Genomic DNA, 15300 nt, shown 5'->3' with positions numbered 1-15300 from the left:
GCCAATGCCATTCCTCTGAGTAGATGGTCCCACATCACTGGTCAAGCAGAATCTCCCACAGCTCAGGATTTGTTTGCAGCCCAGGCATGCTAAGGGGATAAACATTACAGGAGTCTGCTTACTGTGTCCCCAACCTGTACTTCAGGAGCATTGTCACTTTTGTTGGGGGAGTAGTGGAGGGCATGGAAGAGCTGTTATTCCAAGTTGTGATGGTGAAGGAACTTGCATCTTACACATTTTTTGGAGTCATATAGTGGACAAGTTGCAACACTGCAGAGGGTTCCCATAGCTTCTAAACCACAGCTTTGTGGCAGAAGCTGCCCGACCTTCCTATCCTTTGCCCTGGCCTCTCATGTTCCTCACCAAACTGCTTCCAGGCAGTTCACCCTGGATTCCCAGGCTGTCAAGTCTAACCTATTCAACAGTGAGGCTGTTCCTTTCACCAGAAACCCTGTACCTGTTATCTGCATCTCCTTTGTGCCAAGAAGGAAACTGCTATCATTCTTCATGCTTGCCCCTCCAAGTTGTTCAATAAATTCTATTGATTTGAACCTAAAAGCATCTTTCTAGATTGTTGCCCTTTTTGTTTTCCCTCTTCCACAACCTCCATGGAGACCATCGTCATCTTCCAATGCAATACATATTAACTGCAGCTGGGTGCCCGAGACTGCTTCCCATTGGGGGTTCCTTGCTTAATGGTCCCACTTAACCCTGTGGGATCTTATGGAGTGACAAATCTGCCCATGGTTCTTCTCTGCTCAGACACTCCTTGGCTCCTTGCTAGGATCCCATTCAACTCCTGAAGTGCACAAGGTCTCCTCACGGTGCTATTCCCCTCTTCTCCCCTGCGATCCAGCCCTGTGCACCCACCTGCCTACCCTCGAGTGCCCCACAACTCCTTGTTTACACACTGGAATGCCATTTTCCAAAACAAACTCCTTTTTAACATTTCTCCCTAAATACTACATCCTTTGTCGAGTCTCCATCCATCTGCTCTTCCTCCCACCACTCTGCATTTCCATGACTTGCTGAAAGCTCCGTTGCAGCTCAGGCCAGCTGGTATAACTGCATTGTTTGCTTCCATGTTGGACTCCTCACTAACCCCAGCTCCCAGACTCACAGGAGGACAGGGGGTATTGCCTCTTCACACCGATATTTCTAGCCTTCAGTGTTTGGAATGTAATGCAAACATAGGAAGATTCTAGTTTGATCAACCTGTGGATTGCACCTTGCTTTAGAGCAGAGTCTGAGGAAAGCTACCCTTACATCTAAGCATACAAATGATGTTCAAACCCAGGTTGCTAATGACTAAAACCCACAAGGGACACTTAGCACACACTGGTTTATGTAATTGGCATATCCAAGGGTGTGGTGGCATAAGTCATGTTCAGCACTGTCACTCATCGATGGATTTCTTGGCGCATTATAGCCAGGTTTCACCTGCTGAAGCCTGACATCTCCAAACCCATATCCTTCCAGTTTGGGATCCAAAAGACAGACCTTCTTTCTCACCATCTGCATTTTAAAAACTATCTGGACCTGTACTTCAATAAGTCATCACGGACAGACAGATGAAGTAGCATGATTGGGCAGGCCTGGGTCATATGTCCACCTCGGACACAAACAGCCACCTCCAATAGAGTGCTGTGACTGATTAATCCTGTAGGAGCTGCTTAAGAGGACAGTACTAGACAGAGCAAGCCATCAGATACTCACTTCAGTACCATGGTTTTATATTAGAATAGAAATTTTTTTACACTGGTTGTAAAAAAAAGTTATTCGATATGTTAAGTCTGTTTGCTCTTATGAGAGTTGAGGTTCACAAGCAACCCATTCTATTGTGTTAAGAGTTGAGAAAAGTCTTAAGTTTCAAGAGAGCAGTGTGCATGGTAATCCTATGGAAATGCCCGTGGGCCTGCTTTCGAAGGCTGGGGGGCAAGGCCTGGCATTTCTCCTTTCTCACAAGCTGGCATCATTAGACTGGGCTGCCATGCACTAGGTGGTTTAAACAATAGAAACTTCTTCCTTGCGGTCCCAGAAAGATGGGAAGTTTAGAATCAAAATTGGTGAGGACAGTCTTCTTGGTCACCTTCTCACCATCATCCCACAAGTCTTTCTTCTGCATGCAAGAGGACAAAGATGACCCTGTCTCTTCCTCTTAATTGTTTAAGCTACGTTTGTCTGGTTAGCATGTCATACCTGTGTATTTTTGTGGACTACCATATTTCAACATGTGCATTCACAGCCTAGGTGAGTCAAAGCAGGCAATCAGCATTTTAGTTCCTAATCTCTTCTTCATGATTGTGTTGAGGCCTGCCACCTCTTCTACTCCAACTCTGCAACACAGTGTATACTACCCAATTGTGACTTATAGTTGCCCCACTGTGCTGTGGCACATTAGAACCTTCCACCATGATCCGAGTTGGTGCCCATTATCCAACCTACCGTTTCCCTTAGAGTAGTCATCACTATCCTAAGTTCAGATAGGTTTTTCTTGAACTTCCAGATAGGAGAGAACATGTGACATTTGTCCTTTTCACTGGATATGATGATCTCTGGTTTTGTCCATTTTCCTTCAGCCGTCAGGATTTTTTTTTTTTTTTTGTGGCTGGGTCACATTCCATTGTGTAGGTATACTACACTTTCCTTATCCATTCATCTGCTAATGAACACCAAGCTTAATTCTGTACCTTGGTTGCTGTAAACAATGCTACAATGAATGTGACTGTTTAGGTACTTCATTCAAATGCTGACCTCATTTCCTTTGGATGCATTGAGTCTTAGTGTGTGCAGTTTTTATTATGTTTAAATGACAGCACAGGGAATAGAAGCAGAGGTGAGGTCTGTCTTGCGCGGACTTCTGTCCTCCCAAATTCATGTTAAGGTCCTAACTTGCAGTGCCTTAAAACCTACAGGAAGGTGGCGGAATGGAAGTGAAGCCAGACAGGTGGCGCCCTGACCCAGTCTAACTGGTGTTACAGGGAAGGGACTCAAGTGACTCAAGAAGTGAACTTAAACAAGCTGTGTGAGGAAGAGTAGAGAAGGCAGCTGTTGGCCAGCCTACTATGTTGGTCCTTTGACCTTGGATTTTCAGTCTCTCCGACACGAGAAATACTTTTTTGCAGCCTACGGTATTTTGTGATCTCATCCTTCAAACCTAACATATGTCCTAAACACTGTTAGTGATATTGGCCAGAAATTCATTCACTCAGGAAATAATGCACTGGGTTTCTCTTGGCTCTGGGACTGCACAAGACAAATACAACATAGTCCCCACCCTCCCCTGCTGATAGAGATGTAGCCCTAAGGGGTAGGGAGAAAAGAATCGAAGTCAGAACCTGGTGCATACAGGAACTGTGAAAGCAGTAGCCCAATCCTGCTGGGTGTCCAGTGGGCAGTGGTCATGGCTGGGTATGGTAGGGGGTCAGTGTGGGCACTCAGAAGCTGGGCTGAAGGGAGCTGGCCTTCAAGCAGAGTGGAGCCATCATGCCAGCCCCTGGGCACAGAGCCACAGGCTGTAACCTGGAAGGGTCTTAGAGGGGAGAACAGGAGCCAAGGGCCCTGAAGACACAACCCAAGAAATCAGGGGATGGGGCAGAAATGTGACTGGCCAGAAAGACGAGTATCTCTACCATTCCCTTTAGGGGTCCCTCAAGCAAAAAATGCCTCTGGAATGGGGGTGGGCCTTGTGTGCAGTGTGGTCTAGAATGAAGGGGCATGTGTGTAGAGATGGGTTTTCTCCTCTATGGTGTGCCTCATAAGAGCAATTTTGGGAGAGTTCTGTATATGCACTCTGCCCCATCCTTGCAGTGTGTTCGTATGTACATGTGTGTGTGTGCGTGCACACACCAAATACACACACAGCTCGTGTGAGGATGCCATTTAAGAAACTCTTCAGTGCAATGTGAACTTGAGCAGAACTTACATGACTGATTCTGGAGACAGAAACCCTCAGACACCACCATGCTCCCAAAAGTTGGCAAAAGCAACGTTAGATGCTTCCTGGAGACTGCTAACCGGGTCATTTAAAACCCACACCATGGTGTTGTGGCACAGTGTGTTAAGCCACTGCCTGGAATGCCTGCACCCCTGTCACAGTGCTCTGATGCAGTCCTGGCTCTGTCTTCTGATCCAACTTCCTGCTAATGCCTTCTTGGGAAGCAGAGAGTGATGGCTTAGGTGTTTGTGTCTCAGCCACCATGTGTGAGACCTGGCTGGAGTTCCTGGCTCCTGGCTTAACCAGGCCCAGCCACGGCTGTTGTGAGCATTTGGGGAGTGAACCAGTGGCTAGATGAACTGTCTTTCAGTTGATCAACTTTCCAAATAAAGGAACACTAAAAGTAACTCCATTCCAGCCCCTCCGGTCACAGTCCCACCAGCTGCTGTGCCCAGCCTCATGGGCTGACCACTTCCACCCTTGTTTAGGGCAGACCAGAGCCAGTTTGACCACATAAGAATAAATAGATTAAAAAGCCTTGTAATTTTATGATACAGTTCCATAGACTCCTGGCATTTCCCTTATTCCCTTCCCAATTCCCCCCGCCCCACCTAGTTCCTCTCTGTCATTACTAAAGTATGGTTCTTCATATACAGTCATATGTCCATCATTGCGGGCATGGACAATTGCCGAGAGTCCAGCATCCTATTGTCAAGATATAGCGAACAGTTTCATTGTAAGTCCATCTTTGGAATTAGAGATGCATACTGCATTGTATCCTCACATCTGGATATGATAGTCTCCACTTCAGTTACTGTACATTCCCTTAAATGAAAAGTCACAATACAAAAACAATAGGAATAGAAATTTACAATGCCATGAAGTTACATAACATGTTACTAGATAGGACAGTCTCCATTACACAGCTACTATACATCCCCTTAAACGAAAAGCCACAAAACAAAGTCAACAGGAAGAAAAAAGAAATTAACATCATGAAGTTAAATAATATGTACTGAATGACTATTGTGTCACTGAAGAAATGAAGAAAATCAAGTACCTTCTTTAAGAAAATGATGCTACTGGGGCCTGGCGCGATAGCATAGTGGTTAAAGTCCTCGCCTTGAAAGCCCGGGATCCCATATAGGTACCGGTTCTAATCCTGGCAGGCCCCCCTTTCCATCCAGCTCCCTGCTGGTGGACTGGGAAAGCAGTCGAGGATGACCCAAAGCTTTGGGACCCTACTCATGTGGGAGATTCAGAAGAAGCTCCTGGCTCCTGGCTTCAGATTGGCTCAGCTCCAGCAATTGCGGCCACTTGGGGAGTGAACCATCAGACAGGTGATCTTCTGTCTGTCCTCCTCTCTGTATATCTGACTTTGCAATAAAAATAAATAAATCTTTAAAAAAATGATGCTACTATATGATCTGAATCATTGAATAATTTAATCAGAAGAAAGTGTTGAAGAGATGAAATTAACAAAAACAGAAACATCAAAATCCATGATATAGCTTCCGCTGATTTTTGTTGGTGAAATGTGTCTCTTCTAGACAACAAATAGATGTTTTGTTTTTTTAATCCAGTCTACTAATCTATGACGTTTGATTGAGCCTAGGCCAATTTCAGGGTGATTATGTATGGGTGGTACTTTGGTCCTGTCATTTTAGGGATGGGTTGTTCATTGATTTAGTCTTCTGTTGTCATTTTACTGGAATGTTCTTCACATTTGCCTTTGCTTTTGGTGGGTGCTATTCCTCTTCTCTGTCAAGAGAACATCTTGAAGTATAATTTGTAGGGCAGGTTTGGAAGAGGCAAGTTCTTTTAACTTTACTTTACTGTGGAAGAATTATTTCATTTTCAAAGACAAAAGAAAGCTTTGCTGGATATGTTATTCTGGGCCGATAGTATTTTTCTTTTAGAATCTGGAATATGTCACTCCATTCTTTTCTTGCCTGTAGAGTTTCCTGTGAGAGATCTCCTGTGAGTTTAATTGGCATTTCTTTATATGTCAACTGATTTTTTAAGTGCACATTTAAGGATGTTTTCCTTATGTTCGATTGAAGAGAGCTTGATGATCATGTGCCTTGGTGAAGATTGTTTTTGATCAAGCCTGTTGGGAGTTCTGTGCCCCTCCTGGATCTTGGTTTCCCAATTCTCCAGATTAGGAAAAATTTCCCTTATTATTTCATTAAATATCTTTTACAACCAGTTTCTCCTTCTGCACCTTCTGGGACTCCCATAACTCATATTTGGCCTCTTAATAGTGTCTTTCAATTCTTGAATACTTTTTGGCCTGATCCAGCTCTGCTTACAGCTTTGTTTGCTTCCCCCTGATGACAGGAAATATCTTCCAATCCTGAGATTGATTCTTCTTGCTTCATTCTATTTTGGAGATTCTCCACTGTACTTTTAATTTGCTCTACTGTGTTCTTAATTTTTGATATATCAGCCATGATTTGCTTTATTGCTATTTCTTGTGTAACATTCCTTAAATTCTTTGAACTCTTGTATGTGCTTTTCATTGATCAGAAGCTTTAAAATGAGTTTTCTGAATTCTGTGTCCCCCAATTTCTCTGTCTTTCTCACTGAACTCTGAGGTTAGCATAGGGCTTTGCTCCTTTGCAGGGGAGTCTTCAGTAATATTCATTTTGCCTTTGTCTTCTTTTGCTGTTGATCAATGTACTGCTAGTTATCAGATTCTTCTCCTTGGGGCAGGTTTCTAAGCTGTTTCATCCACAGGTCTACAGTTCGGCTTTATTTATTGCCATTTGTACACAGCTCTTTGCCTGCAGCCACTTGTGCCACTCCCTCCAGAGAGTTCCAGGTCTGGGTTATTATGTTAGATTTCCACCATGGTCTCCATAGCCCCAAGTCCTGGCTCACCACTCTCCACCTCCTGTGCTATCATGCCGAGGTTGCACCGTTTCTGAAACCTTTCTCCCACTTCTTGTTGGAGCAGGTCTAGGATTAGAGAGACACCAGGTGTTCTATATAGCTGTGTTGTTGGTGGTGCTGATCTTGCCAAAACCTGTTGTACATTAGGTTTGGGTACCACACGGAACTATTTTGACCCATACGATGCCACAGATGGTATTATTTTCCTGTGTGAGTGTGTAATCCACTGAACTCTTGAGTTCTCATGAGTTCAGCACATGCGCAGTCCATTATTGCTCCCTGCATTCCTAAACTTTTGCCGCAGTGTATAAAATGGTGCCTACTAGAGTTCTTGATCTGCTGGCCACCAGGTCTTAGGGCTATCCAGACCTGTCTTGGGTGGAACCTGTAGAATGCCACGTTGCTGCAGTTCAGAGTCAAAAATGAGCTCACTCCCAGCTCAGTGTATGCTCAGTCCTTTCCCTTGCTTTTGCCTCCTTAAGCAAAACGGTGCCCAATTAGGCTTTAGGGTGCTGACTGGGCTGTGAAATCCACCCTGTTCTCGCACTGTCTGTCTGGGATCTGCTGCTTTGTCTCTGCTCCTGGTCAAATCAAACAGACCAGCAAGATGGACAGTTCTTTGGGTTCAACTCCCAAGCTCGCAGTGAAAATCCCTTCCCACCTGGTTGCTGGTGGAGTTCTGGGAGCTGTTGGAGTTCAGATCGCCGTTAGCTGAATGCCACTGGATTATCAGTCACTGCAACACCACACCATTGTGTCTGCTGCTTTCCTGTGTCTGTCAGTCTCCAGGTACCCCTCTGCTGTTGTTCTGTCCTCTCTGCTTCATCCTGATTACATGCTTCTCTGTCCATTTAAACGTGTCCTTACCCTATTCTGCCATCTTGATTCCCACACATAAGACTTTTCAATTCCTTTTGTTGGGGCAACAGTGACAAACAATGAGTTGGGGAGATGACAGTCTGAGGTGCTGCCCCACAACTTGCCTTCCTGGGGCTCATGCAAAGGCTGTTAAACTGGAACCTGTGACTTCTCTTTCCTTCTATGAAACTAGAAGTTAGCATTTTTCTATCATCACCAGCATAGGCAACAAACTGCTATAGTAGTAACCATGTTTGTGACCTTTTCAGCAGGGGAAATCACATTTGTTTTGTACCATGTTGTATTGTTGCAGAGATCTCGAAAGTATCATTCATATTGGTCATGAGAGCATCATTACGGCTATCACTTGATGGTATTATTTCAGTTTCTGCTTATGAGGGAGTAGGTAGGGATCTATGGCACGACAGAACTTGGTGTGACTCAAAGGGCCGTTAGACTTCCTCCAGCAAGGACATCATGTGCTCTGGTCCATGGAGCAGGCGGCTAGGGCTTCAGGACCCAGTTGCTCCTGTGGGGTTGGAATCGGTCCTGGGGCAGTTTCTGAGAAGCGAGAAGCATGTCAGGCGTGGCTCGTTCCACTCTAGTGCTGGGTGCCTGCTGGCAGGGGAGCTCGTATCTATACATAATATCTTGTGTACAGTATTACAGTGAAATGCTGAAGGCAGGCTACTTTACAAAGAAAGGTGGTTCGTTTTGGCTTGCAGTCCTGGAGGCGGAAGATCGAGGTGACACACCTGACAGTGCCTTCCTTGTTGATAGTCATACAGAAGTGCAGAGCATCTGGGACTGGGAGACATGTCTGGTCACTGCAGAAAGCCAGTTGAAGTCAAACATGAAAGTGTCACCTAAAGGTTTTACTGCATCCTATTGACTCCAAGTCCCCCACCTCTAAGCACCAGAGTCAGAATTAATTCCTATCCTTTTGATAGCATTCACATGTGACTTAGGGATTAAACCTGAGCATGGGCTCTGGGGGACAGACCACATTCCAAAGCACCCCAGCTCATCAGTAATCTAAGTGTTTGCCTATCAGAGGGCATGCAAACAATGAAAACAGATCTTAACTAGTTTCTGTCTACTTTTCTAGCCCAGGGCAGAGCCCACTCTGAGCCTAAGATTCTCCCACAACCTCTGAGCTAGCACCCTTGCTTATTCATGTAGACCCAGCCATGCTACCCACTTCACTGAATCTATGCCACTTGCCATTTACACAGCATGCACTCTCACCCAGATGCCATCCCTTTTGACTAAACCTTCACTTAAAAATCTACACTGAGGCAAAATTCATGTCAAGTGAAATACAGCAATTGCTTTGATGTTATTGGAAGAGAGATGAGAACTATGGACTATTTCACTCCTCCATTGCTTGCAACAGATGGAGGTGGGAACGAGGCAGAAGCCAGGAGCTCAGAACTCAGCTGGGGTCTCCTTGATATGTTGCAGAGATCTGAGGATTGGAGTGGTCTTTGGTCAACTCCCAGGGTGTTCATCTGCAGGAAGCTGGACCACAAGCAGAGCCAGGACTCAAAGCAGACCTCATGTGGGATGTGCACATTCCCGGGGGGGTCTCACCAACTGTACCAAACACCTGTCCCAACCATTCTGAATGGGCATCTCCATGACACTTAGAACATTCACAACTTTATGCAGACACCATCTCTAGAACATTTCTGCCATCTCAAACTAATACCTTTAAGTAGTTGCATCCCACTCAGTAGCCCCTGAAACACTTCTAAACTGCATTCTCTTCCTATGGGCTTGCATATTCTGAGCATTTCCTATAAACAGGATCATACGTGGCTGTTGTGTTTCATTTATTTCATGTAGCCAAATCTTTTCTAGGGCCATCCAGGTTGTAACATGTACCATCTCAATCCCTCCTTTGGCTGAATATGTCATTCTGTATTACAATTGTTTCATTCGTTGACAGACATTTGGGCCATTTTTCCTTTATTCTTGTAATTAGTGCTGCAATGATCATGCAGGTACAAGGATTTATGTAAATGTATATTTATGTAAACGTATTCCTTAGGAGCTATGTGTAGAAGTGGATTCGCTGGATTATATGGTTATATATATTATATATATGTATATATATAATTATCTTCATTGGAAAGTCAGGTTTACAGAGAGGAGACGCAAAGGGAGAGCTTCCATTGGCTGGTTCACTCCCAAATGGCCTGAGTAGCCAGAGCTGAGCCAATCTGAAGCCAGGAGCCAAGCGTTTCTTCCATGTCCCCCACACAGTTTTAAGTATTTTCCCAGGCCAGAGGCAGGGAGCTGGATGGGAAGTGGAGCAGCTGGGATATGTACCGGCGCCCATATGGGATGCTAGCACTGGGAGATGGAGGATTAGCCTATTGAGCCATTGAGCTGGCCCCAGTAATACTTAAAATTTGTTATTTGAGAGAGAGGGGCTCTCCTCCTCTGGTTCATCACCCCAGTGCCTGCAATAGCACCAGCTAGGCTGATCCAAGCCAAAGCTGGGAGCTGGAAACTCAATGCTGGTCTCTCCTATATGGGTTGTAGGAACCCACCCATTGCCTCTCAGGGCACAGCAGGAAGCTGGGATCAGACCTGCAGCTGGGACTCCCACTAACGCTGTGAACATGTGTTAGACTGCTATACCATACGCCCCTGCTCCGTGACGCTACCTTAACTCCTAGGATTTATCCAACTACTTTGCACACGGCTGAATCATTTCACATTCACACTGGCAACCCACGAGGGCACCGGTTTCTGCACCATCTTGCTGGTCCTTGTTAGCCAAAGCTTTACTCTGGGGAGTGTATGTTTCTATTTTGTGATTAAAAATTAAATTTCAAAATAATATTCATTTGAATTGCAGGGCAACATGTGTATACTATATTTGTGTACATACACCTACACACACACACACACACACACACGTGTATACACAAAAGATCTATCTCCTGGTTTCTTCCCCGCACACCTGCAACAGCTTGGGCTGGCCAAGCTGAAGCCAGGAGCCTGGAAATCCAATCAAGTCTCCCAAGTGTGTGTCAGGGAACCAAGTACTTGAACCATCCCTTGCGGTCTCCTAGGGTGCACACTGGTAGGGAAGCTGCCTTGAAAGCAGAGGTAGGCCTTGATCTCAGCAACTCTGATAGGAGATGTTTGTGTCCCTAGGAGGGTTAACCTGCTGAGTCACAATGCCTGCCCCCTATTTTGTGACTCCTAAGCAAAAGGTTAGCTTGGTACTTTCAACAAAACCTATCAGAAAACACAAGGCCCCATCTTTTTCTAGTGGAAAATCTGGCTTAGTTAAAGCAACTAATTTAAAAGGGTTTGAGTTTTCCAGTGATTTAATCATTTCAGTTACTATTTTTTTTCTGACACTTTGCTTCCAGGAACTTCCTTCTGTGCCCACTCTTGGACATGAATGCACTCAGATCTAAGCCATCCCTGTGGTGTGACACTCAACACTACTGTAATTCTCCGTCCATCCTCTTTCCACTCGTCCTTCCCTGCGGGTCTGGGCAGCTCCTGGCTGAGGTCGCCTGTGGGGACCACAAAGTGGCATGTGAGTGGGCAATGGGCCGATACAGGCAGGAGTTACTAGGAGGGCACACAGGCACCCTCTAGTGGTGAGAGCTAAGCCTGCACGTGCCTGCTCCTTCCCTGGCAGTGGCACCAGTCTTAACACTTACAAAGACAAAGGAGAGACCAGCTGGGCACCATGCTGAGCTCTCTGGCGAGCAGAGGCTGTGTAAACCCAAGTCAACCGTTTATGGAAGAAACAAAGGAAATGACTAAACTATCTCCGCTTTACTGCGTCTGCAAGAAGGAACAGTCAGTCCAGATCATGGAAATGGCATTTGATGGCATTAAAAAGAATCAGACAAACTGAAGGCTCCCAGGTGAACTTTGACCCTGTGGTGCTGTCCTGTAGTCCAGGACAGCAGTCAATCTGTGTGTCTGTATGTCAAGGCCCTTTCATCTCCTGCATGGCTTCTGGCTGTGAAGCCAGGGGAGTATATGAATTTTCCCACCTTTTGCCCAGGCAAGACCATTTGCTCGCACCTCCTTTAGCAAAAGCACCAAAAGAAGGCTGGACCACAGCAAGACAAAGCGAGATAGGAGTTCACTCTGCCTTGAGTGTCTGTCCATCACATGGCACGGGGTTAGACTCTACAGATCTGAGTGTAGTACAAAAAGGAGCTTCAAGGAATACCAAACTTCCCAGGCTCACAAAGATACAGGTGAGAGTGGTGGGATGCTTTTTATCTGGTTTGATGTGGTCGGTTGAGTTCCATCCTCCCAGTAAGAGCTAGATCCCTTCCAGCTGTGTTGGCCTGTTTGGGACTCTTATCACACGGGTGTTTCCGGTATCAAACGGAAGGTGGTCGATGAGGGCAAAGGGAAGCATTGGACTGAATTTTTTCCATGGAAGCTTTTCTGTCAAAACCAAGGCAAGCAACATGAGCTCACTGTAAGGGAGAGGCAGCCCAGGAGAGGATTATGGGAGTTGTAGTTGAGGCCCAGGTATCAGTCCCATACCTCCTCTCAGTCACAGTCCAACATGAGCCTCTGGCCCTCAGTTTGCTCCTTGGGATCGGTCTTGTCTGCACATCTTGATCATCTACCCCTTGAGAAATTAGTCTCTCAATTCAAAGAACAGTCAGTGGCTTGCTCCACCGGGTTAGGATCACAGACGGTCTCTGAACCCGAAGCCAGTCTTCAATCCTGCACAGACATAGACCACAACTAAGATTTCCTATTGTCCCTGTTAGATACGCATCTTGACAGAGTTGCTGGAAGTTAATTCATCCATCTCTGAAAAGCCAGGACTGGGTTTCTGATGGCCATATTGATGTGTGGGTAGCCTTGGCACGTGGGGTTGTATCCCCTCCCTTCCTGCCATACCCCCTCCCAAGCCCTGGCTTAACTTGACATGGCCCAAAGCCCAGCCTGGTCCAGAGCCCCTGTGAGTCTGCAAGGTCTACTTCCTCATGTGGGCCTGCAGGCTGCCTCCCTCCTTCTTGGGCTCACGCCATCTTCACCCAGTTCAGCAATCGGTGCCTCTTTGAGGTGCCCTGAAGGATTCCCTTTCCCATTTGTTGGCCATAGAGACTAACATGAAGGCCGGTTAGCATGCAGGTAGGCCAGCCCCAGGGATGCTCAGGCAGGAAGGTGTGGGCAGCCTTTCTCCAATTGGCTTGCTTCTCCTTTTGTCTTTCTTCGTCTTCCATTTGTATATAAGAACCACCACCACCACCCAAGCCCTGCTGTTCTAGCCAGACCATCCTGTATACACAGGTACCAACTTATCAAGTGCTCCCATAAGCAACATCCGTCCTTCTCAAGAAGAACTGTGGCAAGTGGATTTTCTCCAGCTCAACACCCTCACTTTGGGAACTCCAAGCCTCAGGGCTCAGTGCTGGGAAGCTCATTTCAAGGGAGCGGTAATAAAACCTGCCAGGATTTGTGAACAGCTCAGATGTCCATCTTAATACCCATGACCTATATTTGGCATTCCAACTGAATTCTACAGCAGGTGGCCCTCCACCATTTCAGGTTTTTATTTAAGTGTTCCCAAGGCCTTCTCTGTCTTGCACTGTCGCCCATAGCTCCTCCTGCTGTCTGTGGAAATGGCCATCTGGCAGGGGCTTTGCCACAGTTGACCAGTAGAGGGCGCCTGATTTCCAGCTCACAAGGCTCTTCCTGCAGCCAAGTTCTCTGGCTGTGCTAAGGAGAGGACAGTTTTTGTTTGTTTGTTTTCTCAGAACCAGGAGGGAAGCACTTGAAATTCCCTGGATGCAGCTAAGACATTTCCCGCAGCATTCATCTGTGAAATGTTGGCTGCAGGAAGTCCGCATTCTGGCGGGTGGAGGAAGGATTGTGTTGTTGGTTCCTGTGACTCTGCTGCCAAGGGAAGGTACGAAGGGCAGTCGAGAGCTGCACGAATGAGTTTGTCCTTTCTGAGGCTACTGAAGAGGATGTCCATGTGTGCCGTGCGTGTCCCCTCGGGCCTCACAGTGCAACGACAATCCTGCACTTCGGAATGAGACATACCTGGCATCGATGCCCTGCTCTCGGGCTTCCTGCCAAGACGGGGAGCTAGCCGGAGCTGCTGGCTCCCTTTCCAAGCCTGCCCTGGAGAAGATCCAGTAGCAAGTCACTGGGTGGGAAAGGAGGGGGTGAAGCTGACCAAGTGACATGGGGATAATTCCTTGGAAAGTCCCTGCTGTTAGAGGGAGAGGGCGTGGCAGGTGCCGCATCCTGCTCTGGCACAGTAGACCGGGAAGGCGATGCCACAGGGAGATCAGTAAGGGTAAGCAGCGGGGGCGGGGGGCATGGGGTTACTTGGCTCAGCAGTTAAGATGCTCTTTCGGCCATCTGCATCCCGGGTAAAGTCCCCGGGTTTGTCTCTGCACCACTTCTGAGTGCAGTTTCCTGATGTTGCCCACCTTAGGGGGCAGCCACGGAAATGACGCCAGTGCCCGGGTCCATGTCGCCCACATGGGGAGAACCGATTTTAAACCTGGACCCCTGGCTTGGGCTTGGCCCAACACAGCTGTTGCAGGCATTTGTGAATCAGGTGACTCATTTCAGACATGAAATTGAAAGAGTCAATGTAAGAGGGACTACAAAAAGGTGAAAACCAGATTGTCTAGCTTTTGTGGTAGTAACTGAAAAATTCAAAGAAAAGCAGAAATGGAAAAAAAGGGAAGATATTCCTGCACTAAAGTCTGAACTACATCCTCTTGCAACAGTTAATAATGTTGCTTTACCACTTGTGAAGGCCATGGCCTTGGAAGGACACCTAGGCTTGTTTGAATTTCCTTGCCACGACTGCGGGTACATCTCTATGGTCACCAGATGGCTCTCAGGGATCACCAACCACAGCATGTGTGGAGTCGGCTTGCACCCTGCCCGTGGTAGATGGTCAGGTTTCCAGCTCTCAGCTCTCTTCACACTTCAGCTCTTACAGCACTTCTAGTTCTCAGCATCTTAACACTCACGCATTCCAAAATGCTTCCTGAGGTTGTGTCCAGGCTGCAGGCAGTAGCAAAGTTGATCTAAACAATGAGGAAAGTGACATTATCGCTACAGTGACACCTTGCCACTTCACAGGCAATGCTGTGAGCAGCAGCGATCTCATGGTGGAAGCCCCACAGCCGGGTAGTGCCTGGGCTGGTCACTGTGGTCTGTGAAGTCAGATTCTGGTTCTTTCTGCCGGCCCCAGCAGACTGGCTGACATGTGTCCTGAGCTTCTCTCATCACAACTGTGGGATGGCTCATCTGGAAACAGGCCTGGGCATCTTCCTCTTCTGTAACTCTAGAATTTTCCTGGACTGATTCCCCAGAAATTCCCCTAGCAGGTGTCCCCACATGCCTCCTTGAGCAGAGGCAGGCCATGTGCCCTGCCCTGACTCAGAGCCCTGGGAGAGTGAACAGGTTTCCATAATAACTATTCAAATGCCCCCCTTTGGAGTTGATAGTAGGAAAGAAAAGAATTAGGATCCAATATGGTAAAGAGAAAAGAAAGGTAGTGGCATTGGGTAGACATCTGACCGTGTTCTGCAGTCCCTGTAGCTGGTGTTGGGTGTGCAGTGGCTCTATGG

The sequence above is a fragment of the Ochotona princeps genome, chromosome 5, assembly GCF_030435755.1.
Source record: "Ochotona princeps isolate mOchPri1 chromosome 5, mOchPri1.hap1, whole genome shotgun sequence".
NCBI lineage: Eukaryota > Metazoa > Chordata > Mammalia > Lagomorpha > Ochotonidae > Ochotona > Ochotona princeps.
Note: the sequence above shows the minus strand (reverse complement) of the source record.